An 11,748-nucleotide genomic window follows, 5' to 3' on the forward strand; every position below is an offset into this window, starting at 1 on the left:
AGTGTGAGTGGGTGAAGTTAGTGTGCCCAATTCGAAGACGGGTAAGGACTTGCCTTTCCTTACTATTGAGACGGTCCTCCCAAGGAAGAGTGGAGTTTTTAATTTGAAGAAGATGGGTGGGACGGCTGTTTATCCAACCTATGTCCCAGCTTTCACGGACTTGCTGTTTTACCCAGCGGACAATGTCAGATGGAGGACAGGGCATGTCTGGGGGTTCTATTTTGCTGCCCTTGCCGGCCAGTATGTCGGCGGCTGTGTTTCCGCGGATTCCTGAGTGACCAGGAACCCAGCAGAAGGAGATGTTTTTATTTGAAGCAGCCTCTTCTGTTTGCTTAATCCATGGGTGTTTGCTGTTTCCACTTAGAAGATCGTGGAGACAGCTAGCAGAGTCTGAGAATATTGTGGTAGGAAGAAACTCATGGGTGCATTCTTGGGTAGCTATTAAAAGGGCGAAAGCTTCCGCACTGAAGATGGAGCATTGCGGTGGAAGAGAAAAGCTACCAGTGTATCTACTCTCAAAGATTCCACATCCAACTCCATCGGCACTGACTGAACCATCTGTGTATACCTGGTGGTTGATTTGAAAATTGGATGCAACGAGGTTATTGAAGTAGGCTTTGACTTTTGGAGAAGGGTCTCCCGCCCGAACTGCCTTTTTTATTACCATTATCAATATTGCTTTATTTACAGATTTTTATGTATACATATCAATGTAGCTTTTTAGTGTAACATTATTTTTACTTTCGTCAGGAGTTTCCAAAAAATACATAATATATCTTATGAATATTTTCATAATTTTTGCTTTTTCTCCATTGTTTCTACCTCTAAGTATTGGATAGTGAAAATCTTTGAAATTAATTCCAGTTTGTTGAAATGTTCTTCCCATTACTATCTTGACGTGCTCCCATAATTGATTTATTCTTCGGCACGATGTAAATTTATGTTCCAAGGTTTCTCTCTCCCCGCAGAAGCCACAATTAGGATCTGGTCGCCGTTCTTGGTGGTACAGCATATCGTTATGTGGTATTTTTCCATGCACTAGTAGGAAGTATGTGGATTTCTCGTCTGAGGTCAGCTTTTTGTGGTTGATATTTTTCCAAACATGTTTCCAACTTCTTGTCACCTGTTCTGTAATTTTCACCGGTGGCAACTGATCTAAAAGATGCTGATAGATCGTCATGGCCTCCGGATTATCTAAATGACTTTGTGGTAAACTACCCATTATTGTTCTAATTATTCCTATGTGGAGTAGATCTGCTGGAGTTTGTTGGGAATATGATTCCATGGACGGCAAAACTGATCTCGTTCTGATATAGCGATTAACCAAAAGGGCTTTAGTTTTTAGATTTGGTGAATGGAGTCCCAAACCACCTTGTTTCTTTGGTCGCACTACATCTGTCATCCTAACACGCTGAGCTGGAACGCCTGCCCACAAAAAATATCCAATTTTCTTCGTTATCACTCCAACATATCTGTTTGGGATAGGCAATATCGAAGCCATATACCACATTTTAGAGCAGATAAATGTGTTTAACAACACAACATTCTGCTTGATGTTCACTATTCTCGGTCGATTCATCCATATAAGTGAATTTATATTGTGGTATATTTTATCCCAATTGAGGCAGACAGTGTCTTTTATGTTGTTTTTGAACCGTACTCCCAAAACTTTGATTTCATCTTTCTTCGCAAAACCTTCCCAGTGTTGTATCCCTGGTCCAATATCCATAGCCTCAGTTTTTCTCATATTTAGCTTTGCTCCTGCAGCCTTCTCGAACTGTTGAAAGCATGTTAGGATACGATCAATTTTTGAAGGGCATCGAATAATTATAGTGATGTCATCTGCATAAGCTATCACACATTCTCTTGGAGCGCTACAAATCTCAGCAAGATTGTCCAGCAAAGGTTGCAGATAGATGACGAAAAGCAGCATACTCAAGGGGTCGCCTTGTCGTACCGATTTCTTTATCGAGAAAAGTTCGGTAGCTTGACCGTTGATGATCAGCTGAGAGTTGGTTTTCATAGCTAAATTTTCTAACAGATATACAAACTGTCTATTGAAGCCCATCATTCTCATATTTTTCAAAAGAAATGAACGGCTAACTCTGTCGAATGCATTACTCAGGTCACATGCAACTACGATTCCGCCGTTTCTTTCTTGTTTGGATAGAGCAATATGATCCCTGACTGTGCAGACCGCTTCGAATATCGTGTTTTTTCCGTTGCTGCACTTCTGGTGACTTGAAAGTACCGTTGTTGCAATTTTTTCCACCCGCTGCTTCAAAACTCTACTCAGTACTTTGTAGTCCACATTCAGTAAAGTGATCGGACGCAATGAGCTGATGTTATTATCTCCTCCTTTCTTTTTAACTAGAACTATTATTCCATCCTGTAGATCATCCCTCACGTACCCCATTTTGATTTCATTTATTACAAGTGTGAATTCGTTCTTTATTATATCCCATGCTTTCAGATAAAACTCCCTGGTAAGACCATCCTTTCCTGGTGACTTGTTTGGTGCTGATCCTTTAATGACTGCATAAATTTCATCTTCTCCAAAATCTTCCATCAAGTGGTTATTTTCATTCAGATTCTCCATCATCGTCCTTGCCGGAAGAAAACGATCGTCATCCTCAATCTCGTCCTCATGAAATAAACTCTGATAGTGTTCCAAGATATAGCTGCGTATGTTATCTGTGTTGGTTATAGATTGCCCATCGATCGTCAAGGATGTTACGCTGGTTTCTCTTCTTCTGTTAGCTTGATCTGCCAGTTGAATTATGGAGACGTCTTCTCCTCCAAGAAAACGAAGATTCGTGTTCTTCCTGCTATTTGTGAATTTTTTCTGTTTTAGTAACATTATGGCTTTGATTTTATTTATTTCTGGTGTGCAGTCTTGATCCTTGTGCTTTTCGTATGCATTTTTCAGGCACGTGTGGTAAAAACCCATTGTGTTGTTGAATGTCCGAATAGCGATAGAATTTTTCCATTTGAAAAACGACGCAATTTTCCCTTTGGTATACGAAGACCACCAATCCGCCCATGTTGCGTAATGCCTCCTCTGTCGTGTCCAGTAAACCCATTTATATCTGAGCTCATTCATATTTTGATCAGACAGTAAATGCTTATTCACCCTGAAGAATGGTCTATGAGTTCTTTGTATGCGTATAGGTAGTACAATGCGCATAACAACTCCTTTGTGATCGCTAAAACTGTTCGCTTGTAACTTGCAGTATGGTACGTTGGGTAAGCAGTTTGGAGTGACATAGCTTCTATCGATCCTTGACATCGACCGACCACGCACAAAAGTGTAATCATTTTGCGTGTTGAATTCTCTCCTCACATCTTTGAAGTTTAGCCTTTCACATAATCTTTTTAGAGCCGGACTCATATTTGATATTCCAGTGGCGTCAGCTGGATTAACTATGGAGTTGAAATCTCCCAGCAATATAGTGTATGGAGGGTAATCTTGCATGAATCTGGGCACGGTTTGATTGAAGAACTCTTCACGCGCCGATCGGTTATTTGATCCAGATGGGGCATAAATATTTAAAATTCGAACGTCATGCTCTAGATTGATGCATAATATACGAGAATCCAGGCTCCGGGACACACTGATTATTTTAATTCCATTTCGTATAGCAAAAGCCGTACCACGACAAGTTTCGCTTATATTGAATGTAATATTATAGCCGGGAATACAGAGATTTTCATTGATAACTTCCTGCATGCAAAGTATATCTAGGTCTAGTGTATATATAAGTGACTTGAGAGAGTTTATTTTGTTTTCGTTACTGATACCGTTCAGATTGATAGTTGCGAGAGTATAAGAGAAGGTTTGTCTACTGTTTATTTCTTGCATGATCGATTACGAGTTTACTTGCCGCTTGGTGCGAAGTTCTTGTTGAGCGCCGTAGCCTTTCCGAGGATTCATCATCGGAAATCTCCATAACGCCTCTCTCGGATAGTCGGGTAAGTGAGTTTGATCGGCTGCTTGTTGGTGTAGCCCTTGAGTGGCCTAAGTTGTCACTTACATTTGTTGGTATGTCGTATTCTTTCGTTGCCTTGTATTTGCTGGATATTGCTTCAGTTGTGATTTTTGCATTCGTGGTATCGGTTGAAATCTTCGGTGCTTTGTCTCGATTGTTGTGGTCTTCAAGCGATGATGCTGGTCGTTTCTGAGCTTCGTTTGCGCTAGCCTTTCCCGGGCCAGCGACAACGTCTGAGTAGAGTGATGACGATTTGTTTTGAATTTGTAAAAGTGTTCGATTTTGTGCACAACTTGATCCGAAGTGATTGCAGTGTCGGCATGTTTGGATTTGATGTGTATAGGTGACGTGTGTGTTGTATCCTCTTACGTTCACGAAGGAAGGAATAGAATGGTTTATTCGTATACGGACTATTCGTATCCCACTTGGTATCTGCGAGAAGAACTCCGAACGGCACATCTCGTGCTTTACGCTGATGATCTCACCGTATGTAGAGAAGTATTCAGAGATCCATTGGTCAGGCATTTTTGGAGGTAAGTGGTGCAGCTTTACGTCCGTTCCCCCATCCTCAACGTACAATCTGATACGATGGATGGTACCATTGTTGTTCAGCTCAAATTTGCCATCGTACTGTTCCACGACCTCTTCCACTCTTTCCTGTGTCTGCATCTCTACGAATACCTTTCCTTCGACTTTGTCGATTTGTATGGCAGTAACATCTTGAGGGGTCAGCTTCAATTGTTTTGCGATAAACGCAAAGATGGTCTCATCCCTCAACTTTCGTATGCTACGGATATCAATGTAGAACGTGTGGGCTCTTAGCGTATCCATATTAATAGATGGGGGCCTGATTTTTCAAGCTTTAAACCCCTACTACGCAAATAACTTCTTATTCCTTTCAAAGCGATCTCTCTGTGAATGCGTCTACTCAACACAAGTGTTCAGTGATAACTGGGTTGCCTTGAGAAGTTCAAGGTTAATGTTCGGCGGTTTGACGTTCCAATTTCTTTCCGTCGCAGATGAACGTTCACATATATCGGGAAGATCTTTGTTCGTGAGATTTTTGAACCATGTTTTAGCCCTATGTATTAAAGGGACATTGTGGTCGCTTTCGGGGAGTGACAAGTGACGGATGGCTTTATTGGTGATGGCTTTTGTTACCAGGTGGGTGAAGGGAAGTTGCCCACTTTCTGCCATTACAGCAAGAGTAGGACTGGTGGGAAAAGCGCCAATTGCGAGCCTAATTGCTTTATTGTAAATTGGTTGAATGGTGTTCAACACCTTGTCCCCTCCACGGCTGAAGGTGCCTATTCCGTAAAGGATTTGTGGGACCAACCAAACATTTACAACATTTAGCAGCGTCTTTCTATGACCAGAGGCTAGGTTGCCTGCGATAGCCTTGATGATGTTCAGTTTCTTTCTGGTGGCTATTTTGGTCTTTTGAGAATGTGATAGGAAGTTGAGTTTCTTGTCGAAAGTGACCCCTAGTATTTTCAATGTCCTCATTGTAGGGATCGAGATTTTGTTGAGCTGAAGATAGGTTCTCCTTCTGAGAGCTTTTCCGATATGTATGTGTTTGGATTTCTCCGGGGAAATTTTGAAACCTGTTTTTAGAGCCCAGTTTTGGATGGAGTCTAAGGTTTTTTGAAGCCTCTTTCTCTGAATTAAGCCGAAGCAGCTCGTAAAGATAAGAGTGATGTCATCTGCATAGACTATGACCTTTATATGGTCCGGGATAATCTCGAATAGAGATTGCATGGCAATGTTGAAGAAGGTTGGTGAAAGTGCTGAGCCTTGTGGGAAGCCGTTTTCTGGGATTTTTAGAGAAGATTGGTGGTTGTTAATAACGGTTTTGAAAGACCGGTTTTCTAGAAAACTTTTAATGAAGAGACCTAATCTCCCACGAATCCCCCAGTCGAAAAGGCTTTTCAGCACTGGGTACCTCCATGCCCGATCGAAGGCCTTGGATAAATCCAGGGAAACAATATCAATGTGGTGTAATTTTTCAGTTGCGTCGTCTAGGATTTTTTCGATTGCTACAAGGCAATCTTCTGTACCTTTTCCCGCACGGAATGCGAATTGTCTGGGATCAATCAGCTTATTTGACTCTAGAAAAGTCGTTAAGCGTCGATTGATCATTTTTTCCAAGACTTTCCCAACACAACTTAGGAGAGTGATGGGGCGGAAATTGTCAAGAAGATGATTGTTCATGTCTGGTTTCGGGATACAGATCATTAAACCCTCTTTCCAGCAACTGGGGAGGGTTCCACTGTCCCAGACTTTGTTGAGGAGCTTCAGAAGTGCTTTTTTCCCGAGATGGGGTAGATTCTTAAGCATAGGGTAGCTGATGTCGTCGGGTCCTGTGGATCCTTGTTTGACTTTGTTCAGTACCCAATCGAGCTCTTTGAGGGAGAGGTTTTTGTTGAAGTCAAATTCCACATCGGTATGAAAATCGATGGGAATTCTTTCGCATTCCGTTTTGTGGGTTAAAAAGGTTTGGTCGTAGTTTTGATTGGAGGAGGCGGAAGCAAAGAAATCTCCAAACGCCTCAGCGATGATTTTCCGGTCATTGGTGTATTGACCGTTAATTAGGAGATTATATTCTTTGCTTCTTTTCTTTCCATGAAGCCTGCCAATCTTACTCCATAAATCCTTTGTTGACGCGTTGGGATTAATTTCGCTGACGAATTTAACCCAACTGTTGTGCTTGGCTGTGTTGATAGCAGTCTTAGCTTCTTTGCGAGCCCTTTGGAACTCTGCAAGCAGAGTGGGTCTCAGTGGGCTGTCCGGATGGGCCTTTCTTAATTTGCGTAGGGCCTTACGTCGACCTTTGATCGCTGCCTTCAGCTCAGGCGACCACCATGGGACACATTTCCTGCCAGGGATGCCACTGGTTCTGGGGATGTGCACCATTGCAACTTCTAGGACAACTTTGGAGAATTCCTTGGCTGTCCAATCTCGTTTAGCGGAGAGGCGGTTTTCAATGTCAAACTGATAGCCAGCCCAGTCAGCGTATTCAAATTTCCATCTTGGCCTTGTTGAAAACTCTGGAGAAGTTTGGCCGAAGGAAGTGAAGATTGGAAAATGATCGCTTCCGCAAGTATCATCGTGGATGTTCCAAGAAAGTTTTGAAGATAGTTTGTCTGATACTATAGTGAGATCGATGGCTGAAGTAGTACCAGAATAATGGATTCTGGTGTGTTGGCCGTTGTTAAGAAGGAGAAGAGAATGGTCGGATATGAAATCCTCAATGATGGATCCTTTTCGATCGAGGTATGCACCTCCCCAGGCGTATGAGTGGGCGTTGAAATCACCCATAAGCATGATTGGGGCGGGAAGTTGGGCGAACAGATGGTCCAGTTGGCCGCGTAGAGTGTTCGGATCGGAATCATAAGTGATGTAGATGCTAACGACGGTGATTGGAGAGGGGTGTTTAATGCGCACTACCACTGCCTGAAGATCAGTGGTAATGGGAAGAAGATCATGTGGAGTGCCATCTTTGATTGCGATTGCAACTCCGTTTTTTGAGGGGTTGGGACCCTCTTTGAAGTATGTGATGAACTTTGGAATGAAATTTTTATCGAAGTTGTTTGGTGTCATAGTTTCCTGAAGGGCTATGACTGTAGGATTGGAGCTCGAAATAAGCATTTTCAATTCTAAAATATTTTGTCGGATACTTCTGATGTTCCATTGTATCCCGAATTTCTGTGTTGGAGTGAATGTGTTGGTGTTTTTAACTCTAATTCCTAAGTCTTAATTGTGTGTATGCTTGAACTATCCAAAGAGGATTAGTTCGATGGTCCTTTACCCTTGGAAAGAGAAGCTTTCTTCGAGGTATTGATGTCGTTCTTGTTTGGTGTAGAGGTATTTGGAGAGTTTGTTGTGTGTGTGTTGTTTTTTGTGGAATGTGCCTTGTTGTTGTTGTTTTTTGTTTGATGTGTGTTGTTGTTGGTGTTGTTGTTTTTTGTTTGATGTGTGTTGTTGTTGGTGTTGTTGTTTCTTGTTGGTGTTGTAAAGTTGTTATTTGTTGGTGATGTAGTTCTTAGATCGTTTTTTGTTCTTTTCTTGTCTTTGTTAGTTTGGGTTTCATCTTCAGATTTTGGATCTGAATCTGAGGATGAACCTTTCGAAATTTTTCTTTTGTTTTTTTTCAGGCCTTCAGAAGTAACCATTGAAATTACCGATTCACTATCGGATTCGGTTGTTGAACTTTCAGTAGACGATTCTGTCATGGTTGTGTCTATGATTGAGGGGGTGCTTTCGCGACTAGAAGCGGCCGAAACGGCCGAGGCGCAGCTGCATTTGCACTTGCAGCCAGCTACTGGTTCCCGAATGTTGAGCCTGTCATTTTTGTGATTTCATTTTCCTTTAGCCATACGGGGCACTTCCTGCTGGAAGAGGAGTGGTTACCTTGACAATTAATGCATAGTGCTGGTGTATTACACAATTTAAAATCAAAATCTTTGGGGTGCTCTCTGCTGCAATTTCTGCAAAGCGGATTCTCACGCTTGCATCTTTTGCTGGTGTGTCCGAAGTTGAAACATTTGAAGCACTGCATTGGATTCGGATAGTAATTCCGAGTCCCAGCGCGAATGAAACCGAAATAAATGAATTCGGGAACAACGGTTCCACGAAGCGTTATGATTAGTGTAGCTGTGGGGATAATTTCTTCTCCTACCTTTCTGGTGATTCGCTTGACATCGATCACTTTCTGATCGGAAAGCTCTTTCAGCAATTCGGTTTCGGTGATATTAATCACGTCTCTGCATGTAACCACGCATTTGCGTTGGTTTAGGGTGGGGTGGAAAATAATCTCTACAGGTGTGTTGTCAATAAGTTTGTTAATTTGGAGAAGCTTACCTACTCGTCCCTGGTGGTAAGAATATATTGAAGGTTCTTTTTTTCGTCTCTCTGTGGTTTGGCACTGTTGAAGTTATTGAAATTTTTGATTGCCGACGTTATAGTCTTGCTGACTACGAAGGGGTTGGATGGGGGTCCTGTAGCCCTCAAGAGCAGTATCTGCAGGTTGCCATTCGATGGGTCCGCCCAAAGTGGAGCGGTGGCTTCGGTTGGCTTACCTTCATAGAAGTTTGTAGCCCGGCCTCTCGGAGGCCCTGAGCTACTGGAAGCCATGTTGATTGTCGGCTACACCTTAGGTGTAGCCGGAGAAAAGATTTTTCTTTTGCAGAGCACTTTATGAAAAAATTGAATATTGGGCTAATCACTTGCGGATATGTACCAAGAAATTCACACTATTTTTTTGAAAGCACTTATAAGAACCACCAATGTGCTCGAAAGAACGCGAGCGATTCACTATAAAATTTTCGTTTTAGAATTTTTCTTCACTTCACCGTCAGTATGCGGATATATTTTTAAAATATTATTAATAATTATCACTACCAAAAACTAGTCACTATCACACAGCTTATGCCTTTCGAACGGCTTCCGCCGATCCAGAAAGGGGCGTGATGCCGAAAAAGCGCGCGCTTTTTCCGGCGAACCGGTGAGCACCGCCACCGCAGTGAACGTTTGTTGATATCCTCTTCTGCTATCCTCGGGTTGCGATGCTGAAAATCAATTTGTATTTAGGACTAATCAAGCCTTCAGAAAGGCTGCTCTAAGCATTTGATTAGTTGTGCGAGAAAACTCCTATTTTTCCGTACTCTTTTACAAGGGCGCTAAAAACACGTCCGAATCGGTTGAATGTCAGTAGCACCTTGAAGTTTGCCTCAGCGAGATCCACTGTTTATACTCTAGGCAAGTATTCCCCTTCATTCTTCTACTTTTACTTTGTTCATGGGGACTTTGAATCCTACGATTTCCCCTCCGTTGGTCGTCGATAAGTTGCTCGTTATTGACAGGTCTGTTCGGGAAAGCACACAAATGGACAGAACAAATGTATGGGAAAATGGAAACGCCTCAAGTTTTCATGAATTTTAACCATTTACAAACCAGGGGATTCTAATGTATAGCATATTAAACAAATCTTACGGAATTTCCGATTCGTTTAGTATGTAAATCGCCAAAATCCGTTCGCGGCAAAAATAGTTATTAACGTTAATTTTATTTCATAAAAACGTGACCTGTTTTCTGATTTGGCACCCTTAATGAAAGACGTAGTTCTACGAAAGCGTTACGCCGGAGACCGAGATTTTGAGTGTTAATAGCTCCTAAACAACTGAACGAAATGGTATGATAAACACTTCATTCGAAAGATAAAATGTCTACGCGTTCTATACTTGTTACTTTATGATCTAAAAACTTGTTTCAATAGTCTTAAATTTGCTTTCAAAATAGGCTATTGAAATCACCAATCGGTATATAAGCGAGCGCCGCTCGGAAATCCACTCAGTTCTAATTGAACAGCGATTGGAGCATGTTGTCGCTGTTGTGGTGAAGCTCTTCATTTATCATGAAAGCGCGGATGAACGGTGTCACCAAGAGCCTGTTTGTGCACCTTAGGCCAGAAGGGAATCCATCAGGAGGAGAGTGATGCTACAAACGGTTCCCCGGGAAGATCTCGAAGCAGCCGCTACACACACACACATATACACGCACGGAATTCTTTCCGTTTGGATCGAGAAAGATCCGGAAAATAATCTGCCAGTTCCTCTAGGAATTTAAAAATACATTCATGTGAAAGAGTTTATTTGAATGTTTTCTATCCATGTAACACTGTGACCAAATATGTTTCAATCAAGTGCTATTAACAGATGGTTATCGAGTTAGCATTAACCACTGGTGGGCTTCCAGTATCGAGGAAAATGTGGAAATATCTAATCGTTACTGAAAATAATCTGCCAGTTCCTCTGGGAATTTAAAATTACATTCATATGAAAGAGTTTATTTTAATGTTTTCTATCCATGTAACACTGTGACCAAATACATTAGGTTTTGTGATTTTTCAATCAATCGCAATCAACAGGATAGCTTCTGAAGATTATTTTTCCCCATCAGTAGGATATTTCCGTATCCAATATTGGATGCATAAAACCTTGTGCCTCCAACGTAACGCTCTCGTTTTCGAAGTTCTCCAAATATTCATTCATTCAGAATGAATTCAGATTCAACTTCATACAAATGATCTCTAAATCAACGATAGTCCTACGTCACCCTTGCGGTTATACCATAGATATAACCCACTTCCTGTTTTTAATGTGATAAAACGCACTCCTATAACGTCTTCTATCTATATAAATAAAAATGGATCGCCGAATGTGTTGATAAAAGCAAAACTCGAGAAATGAATTATCCGATTTATGGCTGTCTTCATTCTATCATATTTTCTGTGTCAAACATTCATTCCATGTAACGGAGAAACATGTTATTTGCAAGTGGATGAAAAATCTCGCACGAGAATTGTGTCTGAAAATAATCTGATATTATAATGTCGAGAAGGTAGAAGTACTGAAATTTTATCGGGATTTGATTACGAAAAATAAATTTTGGGCGGGACGAAGTTTGTCGGGTCAGCTAGTTCTGAATAAATGAATTGGGTATGTTTTCATTTTTTCGATTTGGGCACTAAACAACAATTCATTACAATGAATAAAATAAAATATTTTATAAAACTGACTATCAACCCATTGAAAAATCTGAAGCAATATCTCAATGAAAAACTCGCATTCTGATTGGTTGTTTTTGCAAAAGTAATGTTTGATAATCTAATGTCGTAAGATTAGACTTTGAAGATTTTGAACATCATCTGAAGAAACCCCAAGAACTACTGAACTGGGCGAAGGCAGACAAATAACTTTTG

This window comes from Toxorhynchites rutilus, chromosome 1 (assembly GCF_029784135.1).
Source record: "Toxorhynchites rutilus septentrionalis strain SRP chromosome 1, ASM2978413v1, whole genome shotgun sequence".
NCBI lineage: Eukaryota > Metazoa > Arthropoda > Insecta > Diptera > Culicidae > Toxorhynchites > Toxorhynchites rutilus.